The 22,145-nt window shown below is 41.3% G+C and overlaps 1 long non-coding RNA gene and 1 pseudogene across 1 annotated transcript in view; both read right to left on the reverse strand.

The window, feature by feature from the left end:
• The window catches only part of LOC101688547, a 28,104-nt gene extending 6,414 nt beyond the window's left edge, over positions 1-21,690 (reverse strand). Inside the window, exons 1-2 of the long non-coding RNA XR_001179363.2 lie at positions 21,407-21,690; positions 11,442-11,520 (exon numbers count right to left, since the gene is read on the reverse strand). This is a non-coding gene — a long non-coding RNA (uncharacterized LOC101688547). The remainder of the gene's footprint in view (positions 1-11,441; positions 11,521-21,406) is intronic.
• Positions 1,225-1,355, reverse strand: LOC123390091 (annotated as a pseudogene).
• Positions 21,691-22,145: the final 455 nt, after the last annotated feature.

Below are 22,145 nucleotides of genomic sequence, written 5' to 3' on the forward strand. Positions count from 1 at the left end.
CTAGGTCAGTGTGCAGTACGTGCTTGCTGATTTATAAATGTTACTCTAGGAAGGATAGAACATCAACATATAATACGTAATAAGCAACACAGTGACTTTTAGAAATTGTATCTTTGGAACCAGACAACCCAAATTTAAACCTTAGGTCTCTGTCACTTTCTATGTGTCCTTGAGGGTGTCACTTAACCTCTGTTTTCACATTCTTAATCTATAAAATGGGGCAAATCATGGTATCGATCTTACAGGATGATAGGGAATTTAAGGGATGCATATATTAAATGAGTTAGTATAAGCTAAGAGCTTATAACCAACAGTGGCATATTGGCAGTGCTTCATAAGATCCAGACTAAACCTATTATTATTATTACCACTAGTGAACATGAACAAAACAGAAAGAAAGGAATATAAGGCCTAATATATGTTTGTTTCTCTTTTATTTCTACATGCTAGCCTCTTCCAACGTACTCCCAGCAGTGGAATAGATCTTTACCAGTTGTGATAATTTACTATCAGGGAGCAATTGTTAGACCAATGACTTTTTCTCTTCAGAGCATGGTCTTTGAGCACAAAAGTAATTCTTTTCTGCTATGCTTTATATATATACATATATAAGTATATTATATATATAATATATACACATATATAAGTATATTATATACATATTATATATAATAGATTTGAAAGAAAGCTTCCTGGGCCTAATAAGACAAATTTCCAAAGCTAAGATGGTAACATTTAACATTGAATCTGGTCATTAGATTATGTAGGTATCAAACCATCGGATGTAAGAGCAGATGATAAATGTACTCTTATCTCTTTAGGAAATGGTGTAATCACCAAATTCTGTTTTCCTCTGTGCTTTGTATTAAATGTTGAGAAGTAGTCATCTTTGGCTCATTTTTAAAAATATATGTATTTTTAAAGATTTTATTTATTTATTTGAGAGATGGGTCACAGGTAGGCAGAGAGAGCAGAAAGGAAGCAGACTCCCTGCTGAGCAGAGAGCCTGACTTGGGGCTCGATCCCGGACGCTGGGATCATGACCCGAGCAGCTAAAGGCAGAGGCTTTAACCCACTGAGCCACCCAGGTGCCCCTTGGCTCATTAAAAACAAAACAAAACAAAAAAACCTGTATATTTGAGAAACAAGTACCCCGACTTGTTAATATTCCATACCCACAAGGAAAAGGGGTGGGGGTGGGGAGAAAGAAAGAAAAAGATGTACATAAATTAGAATGACAAAGAGACTATTTGAATATAGTTGAAACTTATAAGTTTCACCTATTGCAGAGGCAGCTTTTAAACTGCTAAGAACTGATACTACACATGATTTTAGCCTAAAGGCTGTGAAGTGATATAGAGGATGCTTTAGACAACAGGTTTGAGCAATGGAAACCTGACCGAGGCAGAAGGGCCCCTAGTGACCCGGAGCCCCTGACTGAATACAGGTGATCCACCTCAAAACACCCTAGACCCTAACTAACCAATGGGCTACTTATAACCAGGAAGAGTCACCAGAAAAGAGAGCACTCCTGACGTCCTCCCCATACCCCTTCACCCTCCCTCTTTAAAGCAGCCCCCACCCACAGCCTCCTAGCTGACAGAATCCCCCTCTTTGTCCTCCCTCCTCCCCCACCCCAAGTATTCAGTACACTTCTATTTTCTTTGTCCTGCCTCCAGGGAATCCTTTAATGGCCCACCCCATGAGCCCCCCCCCCCCATTTGGAGGCCCTCCACCAATCAGGAGTGACACCTCATTTAGACACAGTCTAATCATTTACTTTCCAGTCGATTGTTTTAAAAACAGCCCAAATCTTGTCCATTCAACAATGGGCTCCACAAAGTCAAATTATAAATACATTCAGATAACACTCAAAGCAAACTCTCTTGTCTTCTCATGCTTAATTGATTCATTCATTCAGGGTGCCAGTGTTATGGGATTTTTTTCCTTGGTCGGTGCCCCTGGTTCTTGGTCACACGGCTTGGAAGAATGGAGAGGCCCACCAGAGTGGTGAGCAGAGCAAGGAGATGGTACAAAGCTCCCAAAGAGGGAGGGGACCCGAGAGGGTTGCCATAGGAGTTTCGGAGTCTAGGGGTTTTTATGGGCTCCTTGGAGGTCTGTTTTAATCTGATGAACCCTCCTGTGCCTGTCATCCAATTAGGTTTTTGTCACCTGTGTATGTATCTATGGGAAAGGCTGGAGGGCTCCTTCGGCGGGGGGGTGTGTAAAATCCTTCTAAGGGCGGTTTTTCTCTTAGGGTGGGGCACCTTGTCCTTGCCCACCTGCCTTCCAACTATCCTTCATCACCAGTAATTATTTATTGAGCATTTAATAATATGCTAAGCACTGGGAATGCCATGGATGATGGGAGAAACAGCGGTCACTTTAATAGAGCTCATATTCTATTAGGGAAAACTTCAACCACCACTCAATGACCATGTTGATCTGTGTTACAAACGGGAAATTGTAGATACTGTGACCCAGACTAACAGAAGGTTCTAACTGGATAGGGGTGGCCATGAGTTGAGGTCAAACAAGGCTTCTAGAAGGTGTGTCTAAGTCGAAGCCTGGAAGGAAGTAGAAATAGAGGGCCTGGGCAAAGACAATCGTATGCTTTATTTTGCATGCTCATGTAATTTTTATTGTATTTCTTCACACACATCAGAAACAATATTGAGATAATGATAAGCTGTTTTGTTTTGGGAGGCATATTAAGCTCGAAGACTGAGTTTGTCTTTGCCAGCACTTAACACAGTTTTGCTATGGGAATCTCACAAGCCCAGAGCATACAGGATAAGTTCTCCTAATAAACTAATTAAGAAATAACATACCCCAAACCAGTGATAGATTAGTTACATAATTCCAGGCAATGGGAAAAGAAAGGAATAAAGTCCAGATGTAGCTGGGGTAGTGCCTTCATATGAGTTGGTACTAAGGTTACAGGACTGCCTTCCATATTGTTGGAAAAGAGTGGCCTTTACCATGTAGGAGCTAATTGCTCCAAGGTCTTTGGAGAGCTATTTACGTCAGCTATACCATGCCTTGTCCTAACCAAACATTTTTGGACAGGCCTCACAAACTTTTGGTATTTATAGTCAAAATGTCCCCTGGCCATTGTTGCTTCTCTGTGTGCTTTTATTGATATGCCCCTGGTGGGGTCCAGAGTTCCTAAGACCTTTGGAAATTCCTGAGGGATGAGAGTTTAAAGGTGTCTTGTTATGTTAATTAGGTGATTTGGGGGGGCAGTGGGGGGCGGACCACACCTAAGAAGGGGACTGGTTGCCAGGAGAACCAAACATGTGATTAGATGGTTGGAACTTGAACTAGTGAAAAAAAGACAGTCTCTTCAACAAATAGTTTTGGGAAAATTGGACAGCCACATGCAGAAGAATGAAACTGGATCATTTTTTTTTTAACACCATACACAAAAATAAACTCAAAATGGATGAAAGACCTAAATGTGAGGGGATCCTGTGGGGCTCAGTCAGTTAAGCGTCTGCCTTTGACTCAGGTCATGATCCTCAGGTCCTGGGATTACCTGCATTGGGCTCTCTGCTCAGCAGGGAGTCTGCCTCTCCCTCTCCACCTAACTGTTCCCCAGACCAGGCTCTCTCTCCTGCTCTCTCTCACGAGCTCTTTCTCTCAAATAAATAGATAAATAAAATCTTTAAAAAAAAAAAAAAAGGACCTAAATGTGAGACGGGAATTCAACAAAATCCAAGAGGAGAACACAGGCAGCAACCTCTTCGACCTCAGCTGCAGCAACTTCTTGCTAGACGGGTCTCCAAAGGCAAGGGAAACAAAAGCAAAAATGATTGAGACTTCATCAGGATAAAAAGCTTTTGTACCACAAAGAAAACAGTCAACAAAATCAAAAGACAGTCTACAGAGTGGGAGAAAATATTTGCAAATGTCTTATCAGATAAAGGGCTAGTATCTAAAAATCTATAAAGAACTTATCAAACTTAACACCCAAAGCACAAATAATCCAGTCAAGAAATGGGCAGAAGACATGAACAGACATTTTCTTCAGAGAAGACATCCAGATGGCTAACAGACACAAGAAAAAGTGGTCAACATCGCTTGGCATCAGGGAAATGCAAATCAAAACCACAGTAAGATACCATTTCACACCAGTCAAAATGGCTAAAATTAACAAGTCAGGAAACACTAGGTGTTGGTGAGGATGTGGAGAAAGGGGAGCCCTCCTCCACTGTTGGTGGGAATGCACGCTGGTGCAGCCAGTCTGGAAAACAGTATGGAGGTTCCTTAAAAACTTAAAAATAGAGCTACTCTATGATTCAGCAACTGAGCTACTAGATATTAACCCAGAAGATATAAATGTAGTGATGCCAAGGGGCACGTGCACCCCAACGTTTATAGCAGCAATGTCCACAATAGCCAAACTATGGAAAGCCCAGATGTCCATCAACAGATGAATGGATAAAGATGTGGTGTGTATATAAAAAGGAATATTATTCTACCATCAAAAAAAATAAAATCTTACCATTTGCAATTATATGGATGGAACTAGAAGGTATTATGTCAGATGAAATAAGTCAATCAGAGAAAGCCAATTATTATATGATTTCACTCATTGTGGAATTTAAGAAACAAAACAGGATCACAGGGGAAGGGAGGGAAAAACAAGATGAAATCAGAGAGGGAGACAAATGATAAGAAACTCAACTATAGGAAACAAACTGAAGGTTGCTGGAGGGGAGGGAGTGGGGGGATGGGGTAACTGGGTGGTAGGCATTAAGCAGGGCACTTGGTGTAATCGAGCAGTGGGTGTTAATATACAACTGGTGATGAATCATTGAACTCTACTTCTGAAACTAATAATACACTATATGTTAATTAATTGAATTGAATTGAAGTTAAATTAAATTAAAAAAAATATATAGAAAGTTAGGACTTTCAATCCCACCCCCTTAGTCAAAGGGAGATGGGACTTGGAGGTTGACTCAATGACCAATGATTTAATCAACTGTGTCTCTCGCAAACGTGTTTGGAGAGGTTCCAGGTTGGTGAGCACGTGGAGATTCAAGGAGAGAGGCAAGCTTGGAGAACTGCTTTGGGAGAGCCCGTGCAGCCAGGACAGTCTCTGAAAGTATGGTTTTTTGGGAAGTCAGAGAAAAACCAGACATGAGATCGGATAGCTGATGTAGGCCAGATGCCTCCCCTCCTCCACTTAAGAATTACGGGATGCAGTTGGCATGGAAATAACCCCTGAAGGCATGAATATACCACATAATGCTAGGTGATATATTTGTGTTATAAATATTGAATTTCAGGAGTGGATGTCTTATTTTGTCATTTGTAACAGTGAAGCAACCGGGAGAGGGAGTGAAGGCGGGTTTGTATGGGGCAGGGCAGGGCCCTGAGCACAAGCAGCCGCTCAGAGACCTCGTCACTCCCCTGCTGACTCATGCGGTTGGCATGGTACAGCAGCTGGGCCCTCTGCTCCTGAGGTCCTGCCAGATCTCCTCCTTCAGCCTTTGTGACCCCAGGGCCAGGTGTGGTGTGTTTACCCCAGACAAAGGTGCCTGCTACTCCTGGAAGTCATCCTCACGTGGACGGTGGTGGGGAGGGGTGGAGGCAGGGAGATAACATAATGTGGGCTCCAGCTGGGGTCCGCAGGCTCCGAGTTTTCCTTGCTTTCTCCTACTTTCCTTCTCGAAAGGAAAAGTAGACTGTCCCGTAGTCTGTCCAGTAGACTGCAGGGCCAGCACTGGACGCAGAAGCAATAGCCTTCCGCAGACCATTTAATGAGCTCCAACAATGACCCTTTCAAGGTCTTAAAACAAATACCTCACTCCATCACTCCTGGTGCTTCTACTTCTCTGACTAAACTCTGACTGACATAGGGAGTTAAACATACAGATTTCAAGGTCTCGCAACCTGATGGAACCACTTCCAGCTGTTCCACCTTAGGCCACTTACTCAACCTCTCAGAGCCTCCCTTTTCCCATCTGTTACATGGGAACACTAATTCTTTCCTTCTAGAATTGTTGTGAGATCATAAATGAAACTCCTTTAACGGTGCCTTGCCTTCAACAACATTCTACACTTTTCTCGTTGCTAGGCTTGGGGAATATAATGGAGAAGAAGGCTAGCAAGTCCCTTTTCTGGTCAGGCTGGGGGGCTAGTGAGGACTATGGGTAAGTTAGGAAGAATGTAGTAAGTACACTCTGTTAAGTATTCCTATAAGGGGAAGAAAGAACAGTAAAGGAAGACTGGCTTAGTTTGGGTGGTGAGTGGGAGGTGGGGTGAGGTATGTCAAGAAAGGATTCCCAGAGGAAGTAGTATTTAGACTGAGACCCAAGGACACGTAGAAATCTTTTAAGCATTCTGAGAAGAGGGCACTGTGTGTTGCAGACCTGGGAGACAACCGAGAGGCAGTGACTGTTGGAGTTGGTTAGATATGCCCAGTGCTGGCTGTGCCAGCCCCCACTGCCAGTGGGTCTTGAGTCCAGAGCAGGGAAGAGGGTGGACCTTGGGAAGTGAGTAGAACCCAGAACTGCAAAGCCTTGCTGGGAGCCAGGAGACCTAACCAGAAGACAACTGACCAGGCTGTGAGGTGCCTCTAGACTGAGAGAGGAAATAGAAAGCACTTTTAGGGTTGGTTTCTAGTAAGCAATGGTGACTTTCTTTATAAGAAGAGGAGAAGGAGGAAGAGCAGGAAAAAAGGAACCCAACACCATGAGTTACATAATGTGCCAGTGAAGGCCACGGGGAGGATCATGTGGGGACGTAGAGGAAGTTGGAGTTCTGTGAAGAGTATTCGCTGAATTGGAACTTGGCAGAGGCTCTCCTTGAACTGTGTGGCCCCCACTGCTACAGCATGGGAAGTTACTCGGCAGGAAGGCGACAGAAGGCCTTTATACACAACTGATAAAGAGGGTATATCTTCTTCAAGTGCCAGTCTTACTTGAAGATTATTTGGGGGGATATCTTATTTTAAAAATGTATCCAACAGATACATTATGGAGCAGAATGCAAATATCTTTTTTTTTCTTTTTTTAGGATAAAATATAAGTCTTCAGAGAAATATAACAGTTGAGATCCGTTTCCTGCTCTTCCCTTAGATCCGGGTTAGTGAGTCCAAGGTGTCTCTGTTTTGATATTGGATGTCCTTGGGAGGAGAAAGAGCTTGACCAGAAGCTGGTCAACAAGCACCAGGGTAAGGCCCAGGACTTAGGAGAGTCAGGACTGAGCTTGATTTTGCTGGCAGGCTAACCCACCTCTGGGACTGGGGGACCCAGTGCAAAATGAAGATATGAGGTCCTTTATTCAAAGACTGGTAAGAATTTGAAGATGGTGAAGACAAGAATCCTGAGTAATGATGTAGGTCCCACACTCACGAAGCTGGTTCCATTTCTCTCCCCTCTACCAAACCCAAACCTGGGACACTTCGGAGACACCAGCTGAAAAGAGGGAGGGGTGTGAGAGAGAAAGAGAGAGAGAGAGAGAGAGGCACTTTCCCCCAGTTTTCCTATGTATAGCCTTTCACACCTCCCAGGGTCTTTGCCTTCTCTGAATGGTTGAGAAGAGGGTGGACAGGGCAAGATTCCACGAGGTTCCATGTTGTCAGTTAGTCCTGCTGGTGTCTCTGATGCCGGCCTGTGTTTTCCCACAAAAGTAAGCAGGAAGGCAAACCGTTTGTGGCTACCTGTGCACACCTCCTCTGTGCTTACAGATGGATGGGTCAGGAGAACACGAGGCTTGAGCTCTGCTATCTGGATTATATTGTGGTCTAGTTGCATGATAGCTGAAGTTGGATGGCTGAGCATCTTCCTACAAAATTTATAGGTGACCTATTAAAAAAAAAATTATAGGTCACCTAATCCAAACTGCTATTTCTCAAGATGATTAGGTCAGTCAGGGGAGGTAGGTACTAGTTCATAGAAAATGGCTTCCTCTGCAAGTTGTCACTGAGACCCAGCCCAGGACACTCACACACATTGCCACTACAGAATATTTGGCTTAATGTTAGGCAAGGAACTCAAGGCAGTATGGTTCATGGGACTGGGCCATGAAGAGCCTCCTTCAGCAGGTATATATTTTCTTTTCCCTCTTTAAAGGGCTTCCTTATGAGGCGCCTGGGTGGCTCAGTGGGTTGAGCCGCTGCCTTCGGCTCGGGTCATGATCTCAGGATCCTGGGATCGAGTCCCGCATCAGGCTCTCTGCTCTGCAGGGAGCCTGCTTCCCTCTGTCTCTCTCTGCTTGCCTCTCTGCCTACTGTGATCTCGCTCTGTCAAATAAAATATCTTTTTTTAAAAAAAGGGGCTTCCTTATGTGGTTGAAAATCTTACATTTCTAACCACCGCTCCCCACCCCAGCCTCTTTTTAAAGTTTTGTTTATTTAAGTGGGCGCCTGGGTGGCTCAGTGGGTTAAGCCGCTGCCTTCAGCTCAGGTCATGATCTCAGAGTCCTGGGATCGAGTCCCGCATCGGGCTCTCTGCTCAGCGGAGAGCCTGCTTCCCTCTCTCTCTTTCTGCCTGCCTCTCCATCTACTTGTGATTTCTCTCTGTCAAATAAATAAATAAAATCTTAAAAAAAAAAATAAAGTTTTGTTTATTTAAGTAATGTCTACACTCAACATGGGATTCAAACTCACAACCCCAAGATCAAGAGTCACATGCTCTTCTGACTGAGCCAGCCAGGTACTTCTCTTCAATGCCTATTTCAGGAGTCACAATCTTTTCAAAAATTTTTTCTGACAGTCCTAGTCCTATATCGCTTTATGTTTTTCTGACCTAGTTTGCTGTTTGCCTAATAACTATTTCAACAAATACTTATTGAGCAACTGCTATGCACCAGATACATGTATCTTTCTATATTTAAAATTCACTCATTTATTCATTTATTATCTTGAGTGCCATTATGGCTTGTACATTTGTATCCTCCCCAAAATGCAAATGTTGAAAACCTAAGTCTAAGGTGAGAATATGAGGGAGGGATTTAGGTCCTGAGGGTGGAGCTCTCATGAGTGAAGTTAATGCTCTTATTAGAGACCCCACAATGCTCCATGGCTCCTTCCACCATAGGCAGATACAGCAAGAAGATGGCTGCCTTGGAACCAGGAAGCTCTTGCCAAACACCAAATCTGCTGACACCACATCCTTAACTTCTCATTCTCCAGAACTGTGAGAAATTTCTGTTATCACAGCCTGAACGGACAAGGACGAGGGCCTTCTATATCCAGGTGTTGGCTTCCAGTGGTAATCCTGAAAGACTAACTATCCCTGCCCCTGCTGTGGTAGCAGCTTTTTGAAGGCAGGAACTACTTTTGACTCATCCTTGTGTCTCCTTCAGCAGTAATCACAGCCCCTTCCCCTTACCATCTGTATCATCAACAAAAATAGTTGTTGTCTTCAAAGAAATAGATGCTATTTCGGTAGTACGTTGTGACAAGTGAAAAAAGTCTGTCACAACTCTAGACAAATATTTTGCTAGTTTGGGGATTAATTTTAATGTGAATGCCTTAAACCACAGAAGTCAATGCCATGTGTTTATGGTAGCTTTGTTAGTATTACAACATAGAAATTCATCAGGCGTAAGTTATTCCCAGTCAGGTTTTCTATTTTTGTTAGCCTTTTTACAATTGCTTTTATTAGTTTTTCCTTCATGATGTCTTGGAGAGCTACCCCATAAAATTATTAATGTTGGCTATTTGGCAGCTCTTTCAGGACATCGCAGGATTTACGAGCTATGTAGGTGGCAATGAAAACTTCACAGCATTTTTTGTTGCATACTTTCTGTGTGCCACATAGTTTAGAAAAAAAGAAAAAACTTTTAAGCACATTAGGTGTTCCTGGACCAGCACAGCTTTGTGGGGTGCTGCCTAAGCTTGAGGAGTATGCATCTATATTTCTTCAATCCCCTCATTCTGTTCCTAGCACTCTGAAACTACCCTGTCAAGATTGCCAAAGACCCCCAAAGGCCACTTCTCAATGGTTCCTTTGCTGACTTCTCTGCTTATCCTCTAAACGGTGGTGTTCTTGACTCATCTGCTCCATTTACCCTGTCGTTAATTAATCTCATCCAATCCCATGGTTTAGACTTCCATCTGTATGCCAATGACTCCCAAGTTTAAATTTTTATCCCTGACCTCTCCTCCGTGGTCTAGACTTACATAGCTAAATGCTCACATGACAGTTCTACCTTGATGTCTAATAAGCATCTGACTCTCAATATTTTGGGAGATGTGAGTCTTGATCTCCTCCTTACAACTTGTTCCACCGAACTACCCTCCCCAGCTTTTCCATCTTAGAAAATGACACCAGTATCCGTTCAGCTACTCAAACTCAAACCCAGGAATCATCCTTGAATCCTCTCTTCCCTTTCCTCATGGCCATATGGAATATGTCAGCAAATTCTGTTGACTCTATCTCCAAGTCTATCCTGACTTTGCTGCTGACACCTCTACAGGGGCCATCCTGATCCAAGCCAGCATCATCTTTGTCCTACTTGCCCTCTCTGCTCCCTCTCTGTTATTTGGAGTCAAGTCACAACCCAAATGCCAGAAGGTTATGTCAAAACATAAGCAGAATATGTCATTCCCCTGCTTGAAACACTCCAGTGGCTTCTAGTCACACTTAGAAGCAAACCCAAAGGCTCCTCCTGACTCTAAGACTTCACATAAACTGGCCCTTGCCTACCTTTCCCCCCTCATCTCCCTTGGAAATCCTACACTCTAGCCACAGTACCCTGGAACACATAGAGCTACCTCTCACCTTAGTGCCTTTGCATTAGCTCTTCCCACATGCCAGACATGTTCTTTTTCTAGACCACCCCATGTCATCCTTCTTATCATTCAGTTCTCAACTTCAATGTCACTTCCTCAGAGAGACCATCTTTGACTACTCACCTCAGCCCCCACCCCAGTTCTGGTGGTCACTTCTCTTCACATCACCATGCTTTATTTTCACATAGTGGTTATCATTACCAAATATTTCCTTATTATTGTTCATAGATTTATGTGGGGGACATGCCTAGAATGTAAGTTCCATGAGAATAGGGACCCGATCACCTTGTTCAATGATGTATGTCCTGGCACAGGCTAAGTTCTTAGTACATGTTTGATGACTGAATAAAGAAATGATAAAGTGTCTTACAGAGAGCCAGTCCTGTCCACAGGCTGTTATCTAAATTATGAGACTCAGAGGTATCTCAAACTCCTAGTTACATAGCCATAATTTCAACTCACTCCATTGCCACTGTCCTGAAATACTGTTATTGTAAAAATAAAACAAAACAAAACCCGAAAACAGACAGGAGAATAGAATGCTACCTTGTTAATACATTAATTCATCAAAACATCTAATTTCTGAGAAAGAAATTAGATTATTTTCACTTTGGAAAGCAGAAGAAGTGAGACCAAGAATAAGTAGATTATAATATAAGAGGCAGAGAGACTATGAAAATTTGCCTACCTGGGGGTGCTGCCCAATAGGGACAGATAAGGGTGAAAAATTAGCTGGTGGGAGGAGCTTGATCCTTGAGAGGCCATAACTGGAGAGAGAGTGAAGAGAGAGTTGGCTGAGTACTTTCTATATGTCAGCATTATTAGGGGACTTAAGGATAGGAAGAAGTAAAACACAGACCTTGGACATCAGTGCCTTTGAGAAAGCTGACTTATGGTGATTTCTGTCATATCCCCAGTCTTTTCTCCTAATATCAGTTTATATCGCTACAAGCAAAAATCAGTTAGCTTCAGGGTTTATAAAATTCACTGAAACACAAATGTAAAAGTAGATGTTACTTTGCTGATTTGGAATGGATTCTGGCAAGAATTCCCAGATAAACATACAAATACATTCTTTGTTCGTTTCCAGGAACAGCCTTTTTACAACTTTTGAGACCTCATCTAAATCAGTTACCGTAAGAATTAGTGTTTCTGATAGATGTTGGCCTTGTAAAACTGGAAAAAAAAGAATCATATTTTCTATAACATATGAATGCACAAGTGATTCATTCTTTGGCTCGGGATGGAAACTTTTTTTTTTTTTTTTGGCATTCTTGATTCATCTTTCTGCATTAGCTTAACAGATTTTTCTCAATAAGATGTAGACACTGGGTAGACTTCATTCACCAGGAAACACCAAGATAAATGGAGTGACTGATATCCAGCAATTTGAAGCTTGTAAATATTTATGAGAAAATTACATCCGTCTTTGTGAGGATTTCTGTTTGGAACTTGTATATAACTATTATGTGCTCTATATTCTCTTTAATTTGTGGATTCTACGGTTATTATTGCCATGCTACATGACAAAATCACTATGAAAATTTTGTATAAAATAGCTACATTGAATCTTGAATAAAATGGACAATCTGGCTTCTTTACTCATTATAACCCTTCTCTCAACTGAGCCTAGAGCATCATCACATCTTGGAATCAGTAACCCAAGTTCTAGACCAGCTAGATAATTTCTTGGGCCCAGTACAATATGAAAATGTGGGGCCCTGGTGGCACAGTGGGTTAAGCATCTGCCTTTGGCTCAGATCATGATCCGGGAGTCTCAGGATCGAGTCCCACATTGGACTCCCTGCTCAGCAGTGGGGGCAGGGGTGTGTGTGTGTGTGTCTTCTTCTGCCTCTCCCTCTGCCCCGCCCCCTGCTCATGCTCTCTTTCAAATAAATAAATAAAATCTTAAAAAAAAAAAAAGAAAGAAAGAAAATGTGGGGCCCCTTGTTAAAAAATTGTTAAGAATTAAAAAAAAATTTCAAGATGGCAATCCAGCCATCACACTACTGGGTATTTACTCAAAGAATATAAAAATCAAAGGGATACATGCACCCTTGTTTATAGCGGCTTTATTTACAATAGCCAAGATTTGCAAGCAGCCCAAGTGTCCATTTATTGAAGACTGATAAAGAAGATGTAATATATATAATGAAATATTGCTCAGCCCTAAAAATAATGAAATCTTGTCATTTGCAACAACATGGCTAGAGCCAGAGAATGTAATGCCAGGTGAAATGAGTCAGTTAGAAAAAGACAAATAGCTATGATTTTACTCATATGTGGAATTTAGGAAGCAAAACAACTGAACAAAAGGAAAGAGAGAGAGAGAGGGAGAGAGAGAGAGAGAAACCAGAAACAGACTTAACTATAGAGAACAAACTGATGATCCTAGAGGGGAGGTTGGGTGGGGGATGGGTACAACAGGTGATGGGGATTAAGGAGGGCATTGTGAGGAGCACCAGGTGTCACATGGAATTGTTGAATCAATACCTGAAATGAACATAGCACTGTATGTTAATTAATTGGAATTAAAATTAAAACTTAAAACACAAAAAGAGTCTCAAGATGGCAACAGCAGAGTATTAGGCCCAGCCTGGGGCTTTCTACGTATGGACCCTTCAGTGACCACATAGGTCTTGAGCCCAGGAAGCTCTGAACCTACCTTTCCCTGCTTGCAGCAGGGAAAGAATAACCCAGTTTTGGTTAAGCATGCTAGGACCTATAACAACTGAGGGAGGGAAATCAAGTTGTTTATGTAATTGTGATGTTCAAGTAAGAGAAAACAGAATTTTACAACAGTTTGCTAGTGTAAGGGTTTCTCCTGACAAGTCTTCTAATTCAAACTTGGAACTTCAGTAAGAACTTCAAAATCACTTTGGAGTACTAGACCCAAATATTTACTTGTTCATGAAAATATTTTAATGCTTCCCCTCTAGTCTGGTGGCACCCAGACCAGGCTGACCATCATAAATACTTTGGGACCATTTAAAAAACACAGATTTCTAGGCCCACTGTGGACCTAGGTTGGCAATAAGAAAATACATAGAAAATCAATCAATCAATCAATCAATCCATCCATCCTTTTTCAGCCTACTTATCTTAAGTAGAGGCTCTGAAACTCAGTATTGGGAACTATCATCCTCAGCAAAAATTAGGACAGATTGTTAATTTCGATTTACAGGATAGATCCAGCCATTCTTAAATAAAGTCCTGTGGAACAGTGGTCAAGAGGACAGGAAGAGTTATGAGAAAAAGAATGTAAATATAGTCTTTTAAAAATTTGTATTATATATTTTTATTTTAAAAACAACTGTATAAGTTAGAATGCCATTATAAGTATACTTAAATCAGTAAACCTTTAAAATGTTCTATTATTTTCAGTATTGTGTCTCATGGTCTTTTTTAATAGGTTTTCAAGATTTTTTTAGTTGTGGTAAAATACATGTAACATAAAATTTACCATCATAACCATACTTAAGTCTACAGTTCAGTGGTGTCAACTGTATTTACATCATGGTGCAACTAATCTCCAGAACTTTCTCATCTTGCAAAATGGAAACTCTTTACCCCTAAAAATATCTCATTTCCCCCACTCCAGCCCTTGGCCACCTTCATTCTACTTTCTTTCTCAGTGAATATGATTACCCTAGATACCTTATATGAGTGGAACCATACAGTATTTATCTTTTTGTGATTGGTTTATTTAACCTAGCACAATGTCCTCAAAGTTCATCCATGTCATAACATGTGTCAGAATTGCCTTCCCTTTTCAAGGCTGAATAATATTTCATCCTATGTACATGCTACATTTTATTTACCCACTCATCCATTGATGACTACTTGGGTTGCTAGTCTTTGCTTTATACTCCCAAAAGAGTTTACCAAGACATTGCTTCAAAACAAGTACAGTGTTCTCCCCAGAAAGAATTCTACTGAATAACATTTCTCCATTGTTACCAATAGCAAATTTGTAGTTTGGCTGCTACATTAAGAAAAAGTGAGTCAAGGGGCACCTGGGTGGCTCAGTGGGGTAAGCCTCTGCCATTGGCTCAGGTCATGGTCTCAGGGTACTGGGATCCAGCAGGAAGCCTGCTTCCTCCACCCACCTCTGCCTGCCTCTCTGCCTACTTGGGATCGCTCTCTGTCAGATAAATAAATAAGATCATTTTTAAGAAAGTGAGTCAAGCCATCATTAAGTAAAGTATGACTACTGTTTGAAAAAGTTAACATCATCTGAGAGTTTCAGGGTCGCCAATGATAAATGCTGACTAAATGGTGATCTTGACTTTTCTTTGCTCTCATTTGCACATGATAGCTTGGAAGCAGCAGAATTCACAGAAGGTTTAGCAAAGAAGGACTTGATTTTAAAGACCATTTTTCTTGCCAGTGTGACTTCATGGAAAAATGAAGTTCATCAAATTCATGTAAACTCAGCTGGAACCTTTATATACATGTGGTAGAGTTAAGGAAATCATGAACTTTCCATAAACATCCTGAATGTGCTGTGTAAGGGAGCTCCTGGCCTTCCAGTCGGTTCCCTCGCTTCCCTTTCCTTCCACCTCATCCTCTTTGATCAGAAATATACGTGGCTTCAGTCCTGTATGAGGCTTCTGCTTGGTTTGTGTAAAGGAAATAAATAAAAAAGGAAGGTGTGACTCATTGGGGGGTAAAAGAACAAGGAAGAATGAGCGAGGAAGTGTCAGATCAGATATATACAAGAAGCACGTTAAAGACTTAAGATACATGAACAGCCCCATCTTAATGTTTGCGTAGGTAAATGGGACCAAAAAGAGACTGTGGAAGAAAACCAGCAGAAGTTGAAAGCATGAAATGGAAAGAAGACAGATAACCAGCGTTTTGCTTCTATTTCTTGAGCCGAGCCAATTTGGTCAGAGACTTGCTCCCATAAGTCTAGGAACCAATGTGGAAAGTTGATTAAATCAAAAACAAAAACATTAAATGCAGAAACTCCCAGACCTCTGTTCCTAGTCAAATCCCAGAACTGGACAGTTTTCCTGGAATTACCCTCCAGGTAGGAGATGGTAAGACTCTTCTTACAGCCTGAAGGGAAATACTGAAAAATATTAAATGGGGGTAGAGGATGAGGAGGAAGAGAGTCAGCAAATAATCCACCCATGTATTCTAGAGTGAAGATCAAAATTGCTAAGCCTCTTTCTTGAACTTCCAAACAGTTTTTAGTCTCCCCCTCTTAGTTGGGGGTGTTGGCAAACAGAGTAGACACAAGTCCTGTTCTCTATGAGCTAATTACATTCTAATGAGGGAGCAGAAGACCAGTGGGTAACATATTATATAGTATTTTAGAGAGCAAAAAATGCTTTGGATAAAACTTGGGTGGTGGTGGTTATGAAAAGCCATTTCAGGATGGTATTGCCATAGTAAGTGACATTTGGGTTGGGAGGGAAATCTCATGCTTCCCGGAGCCTGCCATCTTCCCCCAGAAGCTCTGCGTCTGAACCACTTTCATTTTCTGAGGCAGACTTGCCTGCCCTGGCCTGTGGCCCTTTCCGTGTGTGGTTCCCTCCATCTGGGGCACTGGACTCCTCTTTCCACTTGGCCTTCCACTTCTGTCAGAATGAGGTTTGGGGTTGTGCTTAGAATTAAGTGGGTTAGCCTCACCTCTGTATTTTTATTTGCCTAATCAATGCGAGGAGGAAAAAGGCTTCCGGTATTTTCCTTATGCCAAGAAAACCAACAGGCTTTTATGCTGGTTGAGTTCATTCTGTCAGCCTCGGCGAGGTCTTCACTGGCTCATTATCACAAGGCTGGTGAACTAGCTTAACCTCGGATGACAAACAGTTTACGACATCAAGTGAAGATGCACGATTCTCAGCAGCAGCTCTCTACCCTGTAGAATGCCGTCCTACAGGACCAACATCCACGGTCTCCAGGTTATGAATCAACAGCTCACCTATAAAAACACACCTCTGAGTGTTGCAGGAGCGCTCTTTGCCCTTCTTAGTAAACAAGGAGAAACCTAACTTTATGATCACAAGGCAGAGAGAGAATCGTTCTAGATCTACCTTTCCTGGGAACAGGTGTGTAAACATTCTCTTCCCTTCTTCTGTATGTTTTCAAACAGAGGGGAATGACTAACCTGGTGCTATGTGAAGTTAGAAAAACCTTCTGTCGCAATGTAAGTTTCTCGTTGAGCACCACTGAAACCCTGATGGTCTCAGCTACCATTTATTTTATTTATTTTAAGATTTTATTTACTTATTTGACACAGAGAGAGAGATCACAAGGAGGCAGAGGTGGGCAGAGAGAGAGAGGGGGAAGCAGGCTCTCCGCTGAGCAGAGAGCCCAACACGGTGCTCTATCCCAGGACCCCTGAGATCATGACCTGAGCCGAGCAGAGAGCAGAGAGCCTGACTCTGGGCTTGATCCCGGGACCCCGAGATCATGACCTGAGCCAAAGGCAGCGGCTTAACCCACTGAGCTACCTAGGCACCACTCAGCTACCATTTTAAATGAGGGTGAATCCAAACATTTGGAAGTGAAGATAATTTTATTTCATGCTTTATACCGCCCCTGGGACATCATTCCTCCAGGAAGCCTTCCCTGATACCCTAGGAAGTTGGAATTGCCACCTGTACTCCCCCAACATCTACTTAATTGTAGATGTAGATTGTCCTTGTCTGTTTCCCAATTTTGAATACCCCAGTAGACTGGACACTTCTGAGAGCAGAAACGAAGTTTCTCTTTTTCTCAGTTCAATAACCAGGGCCCAATACAAAACCCAGCCTCCGCGGGCACAGAATAAACATTTGTTGAGCAAATGATTAAAAATATAAATGAACAAAAACTCAACATCATAATAGGGCATTAAATAGTTCATATACCTTAAATCTCAGCTACCGTTCACTATTATTTATTAAGATGTTCACTGAACATTGAAAATGTCTAATTAAAAAGTTAAATGTAAATGTTGAGCTCTGTTCCAATGTCGCCTTCTCAATGATGTCTTCTTGAAACATCCTATCTGAGTTTGTACCTGAGTCACTTGCCCTCTCTAACCCTCCTGCCTTTCCTGGTGCTTATAGAACCACCTAACACATACATCATCTGTCTTCCCATTCTGTGAGATCTCTGTGAGAACAGACATCTCAGTTTACTACCACTGTATCCTCAGTGCCTAGAACAATGCCTCGCATACGGTAGCAGTAAATGAAAAAAACCTCTTTAAAACAAATATAGTTTAGGGGCGCCTGGGTGGCTCAGTGGGTTAAGCCTCTGATTTTGGCTCAGGTCATGATCTCGGGATCCTGGGATCAAGCTCTGCGTCAGGCTCTCTTCTCAGTGGGGAACCCGCTTCTCCCTCTCTCTCTGCCTGACTCTGTCTACTTGTGATCTCTGTTTTATATTATCAAATAAATGTGATAATAAATGTGATCTCCGTCTTATATTATCGAATAAATAAAATCTTTAAAAAATAAAACAAATATAGGTTATTAAAGACTAATGTTAGTGGAGAGTAATTATTGGGGTAAGGATCGAGTTAGTTAATTTTTTTTAATGAGAACACTGGATATTCTCTGAAGTTCTGTGCTTTTAAACCCATTTGACCAAAGCCCACAGTAGGGATGAACTTCACATAGTGACTTTGAGCATTACATGAAATAATATTTACCTTTATTACATGTGATGTTCTTTTCTTTTTTTTTTCTTTTCTTTGCCCCTCCATTCTACTTAAAAAAAAAAAAAAAAAAAAAAAAAAGCCAGTCTGACCCACTTAACTGATTTCCTAACCCACTCACTGTTTGAAAAACATCGATCTTTTACCTAATTAAATACCTGACTCATGAAAATAAAGTAATGACTGCCTTCCCTATGGCACTTCAGGTTTGTCCCGAAAGTTCTGTGATAGCTCTGTTGATTGCTGAAAACAGACCAAGATCTAGTTCCAGCTTATTAAGTAAGCTTATTTTTTTAGGTCTGTTGGACACATTTTTTTTTCCCTAAATAATTTTATTTACTCAGTATTGTCCAAAAGATAATTTTATGCTGTATAAATAAAATGTCTTAATATTCTAACATACTAATTAAAATTTCTTCTTGGGTGTATTTAGAGGAGGGAGGAAAGGAAATTTAAGTCATTATACGTGAAGTATCAAGTGTAGATGAGAAATGTCATTGGCAATGAACGGTTACAATAAATTTGTAGGGTATATAAGTTCCTTTAGATATCTTAAATATTTTCTTTATTTTAGCGGCACCTGGATGGCACAGTTGGTTAAGTGTCAGCTCTCGGTCTAGGCTCAGGTTGTGTTCTCAGGGTCTTGAGATCTAGCTTGCCCCTGTGCTCAGCTCAAAGCCTGCTTAGGACTCCTTTCTTTTTTTTTCCCTCTGCCCCTCCCCCCTGCACTTTCTCTGTCTCTCCCAAATAAATAAATAAATCTTTAAAAAAAATTGTTTTTGGGACACCTGGGTGGCTCAGTGGGTTAAGCAGCTGCTTTCAGCTTGGGTCATGATCCTAGGGTCCTGGGATCAAGTTCTGCGTGGGCCTCCTTGCTCAGCAGAGAGCCTGCTTCTCCCTCTGCCCGCAACTCCCTGCTTGGGCTCACTCTCTCTCTGACTTAAAAATAAAACATTAACGGGGCACCTGGGTGGCTTAGTTGGTTAAGCAACTGCCTTCGGCTCAGGTCATGATTCCAGGGTCCTGGGATCGAACCCCACATAAGGCTGGCTCCCCGCTCAGCAGAGAGCCTGCTTCTCTCTCTCCCTCTGCCTACTGCTCTGCTTACTTGTGCTCTCTCTCTGTCAAAAAAACAAATAAAATCTTTAAAAAAAAATTAAAAAAATTTTTCTTTATAAGATAAGACCTTAGATAGAAGAAATTTTTAGGCTGAGTTTTGATATGAGATTATATAATAATATGTTCTTTAGGAGTGAAAAAAGTTGTGTCAAAGTAATCATCACTCAGAAGGAAATGGTCCAGGCAGAAAGCATTTACAACAATACATAAAAGAGGAAATACAAAGACTAACATATGGAGAAGTGTTTAACCTCATGGGAAAGAAAAGAAAGACACTAAAACTATAGTGAAAACTGTTAACTTATCGGAAGAGCAATTTTTTTTTTTTATTTTGTATTTACTCATTTTTTAAAATGAGATATCTCATAGGAGTCAGGGTAAAGGAAGTGGTCACTCATACATTGTGGGCAGGAATGAAAATTGCTCCAACCCTTTTAGAAAATAATTTTGGGATGTAGCTTTAAATATGTTTATAAAGGTAATTCTATGAACCTACCCCAAGGGTATCATCTGAAATTTGGAAAAGGTCTTTTTTCATAAAGGTAGTAATCATAGTATTACTTATAATAGCAAAAAATTGGAAGTGAGGTTTAAGCCAAAGACAAATGGACTACAACCTCTGTTAATATATTGGCACTTAATGGGGTGCCTGAGTGGCTCAGTGGGTTAAAGCCTCTGCTTTCTGCTCAGGTCATGATCCCAGGGTCCTGCGGGCTCTCTGCTTGGCAGGGAGCCTGCTTCCCTTTTTCTCTCTCTGCCTGCCTCTGCCTACTTGTGATCTTTCTCTGTCAAATAAATAAAATCTTTAAAACATATATATATGTATATATATATAGGCACTTATCTGTCCGTACATTTTTTCCTCTGCATGTATATGCATATATTTTTGTTGTTGTCCTTTCAAAATGGAGCAATTCTAGTAAGTTTTTAGTTGCCTATATATGGTCAACACCTTTCCAGGCAAATATACAGTTCTACCACGTTATATTTAACAGCTGCATATATTCTGTATGATCATGCTGACATGTATTTCACCAAATGGCCCATTTTTGATATCTATAAACCAATGTTTTTCATACAATAGTCCATGATTCTTACTAGGTCATGAAATAAATTTAGGGAATCATGACTAGCAGTCTTATTTATTATACTTTAAGTAATATACCTTTATAACATGTTTTTGTAAATAATTGACAGCACAAGTCCTTCCTTAACCACATTCTCCTGTTTTTCTAAATTATATTGGTTACTCTCGTAAGTTCAGTCTAAAAAGCTGAGATTTGAAATCACTTTGAATAGGTCCAAGAAAAATACTATGGAAAACTCCACACTAAATTTCCAAATTAATTTGGAAACTGATGCCTTTATAATAATGAATATTCCATTCATAAATAAGTGCATCTCTTCCTTGATTTATATTCTTTATGTCTCTGAGTAAAGTTGTAGGGGACTCTTCATACAGGCCCTCATATTTCTTGATACATTTATTCATCGGTGTTTAAAATTTAGTTTTGCTATTGCAAAAATATTTCCATTATTCTTTTTTCCAACCGAACACAGCCATCTGTAGGGAAGATACCAGTTTGTTTATACCCTTATTTTGTAACAGAGCATACTGACTTCCAAAAATATTTTCGCACTCAAGTTGTGTAAGCGGCATGAGAATGAGCGCTCTGAAATGTAACTGAAAATTTCCTCCTATCCCTCTTCCTTCCTCAATCACATTTTTGAGTCATTTTCATCTCATTAAGATAAGTGGCTGGCCCATGAAAACAAAAATAAGAGCGTAAGGACATCTGTACCACCAAATCTCTTTCTTGAAAAAGCAGAGTGAATTTCCCAGTAAACACGGTTAAATAGCACATAACAGGACCCACCTGGGGTGGCTTTATCCGTCCCCTTTGTCAGCAGCTGCACATCCTGAAGCCACGCTCTCGCCGAACAGGAAGAACATAAAGGGCACCGTGGGTAGTTAAGACCCCTGCCTGCATTTTGACACTAGTTGTTATATATATTAATATCGAGTACTACTATTATCCTCATTTCCCAAATGAGAACAATAGGCCCAGAGGGGTTAAATCCTTCACTCACTCCTTCACCGAACGCGTCTGGAGCACCTATTATGCACAGGGCCCTGCTCTATGGCTGTGAGCTACAGGAAGTGCTCACCCCCGTGGAAGTTACACTTTAATGGGGCAGACATGTGTCAATAAACAGGTACCTTGTTCAAGGTCATGCAGCTGAATTATAAATCTGGCTGCAGCCGCCTGTAGGCTTGACCACTACCTTGCATCACAGGAGGAGAGACGAGAACATGGGCCCAGAGAAGGTCATCTACCATCTCCTGCAAAGCCTTCAAGCTGGCGCGACCTGGGTGAGCTGACCACAGCCCAGGCTATGATCTCATTCATTGTACAGGTCCCAGGCAGGGAGAGAATATTGATCTCCCAGAGACAGCTGATTATTATTATTATTTAAAGATTTATTTATTTATTTATTTGATAGAGATCACAAGTAGGCAGAGAGGCAGGCAGAGAGAGAGGAAGGGAAGCAGGCTCCCTGCTGAACAGAGATCCCGATGCAGGGCTCTATCCTAGGACCGCGGGATCATGACCT

This window comes from Mustela putorius, unplaced genomic scaffold (assembly GCF_011764305.1).
Source record: "Mustela putorius furo isolate JIRA1106 unplaced genomic scaffold, ASM1176430v1.1 tig00537227_pilon_pilon_pilon, whole genome shotgun sequence".
NCBI lineage: Eukaryota > Metazoa > Chordata > Mammalia > Carnivora > Mustelidae > Mustela > Mustela putorius.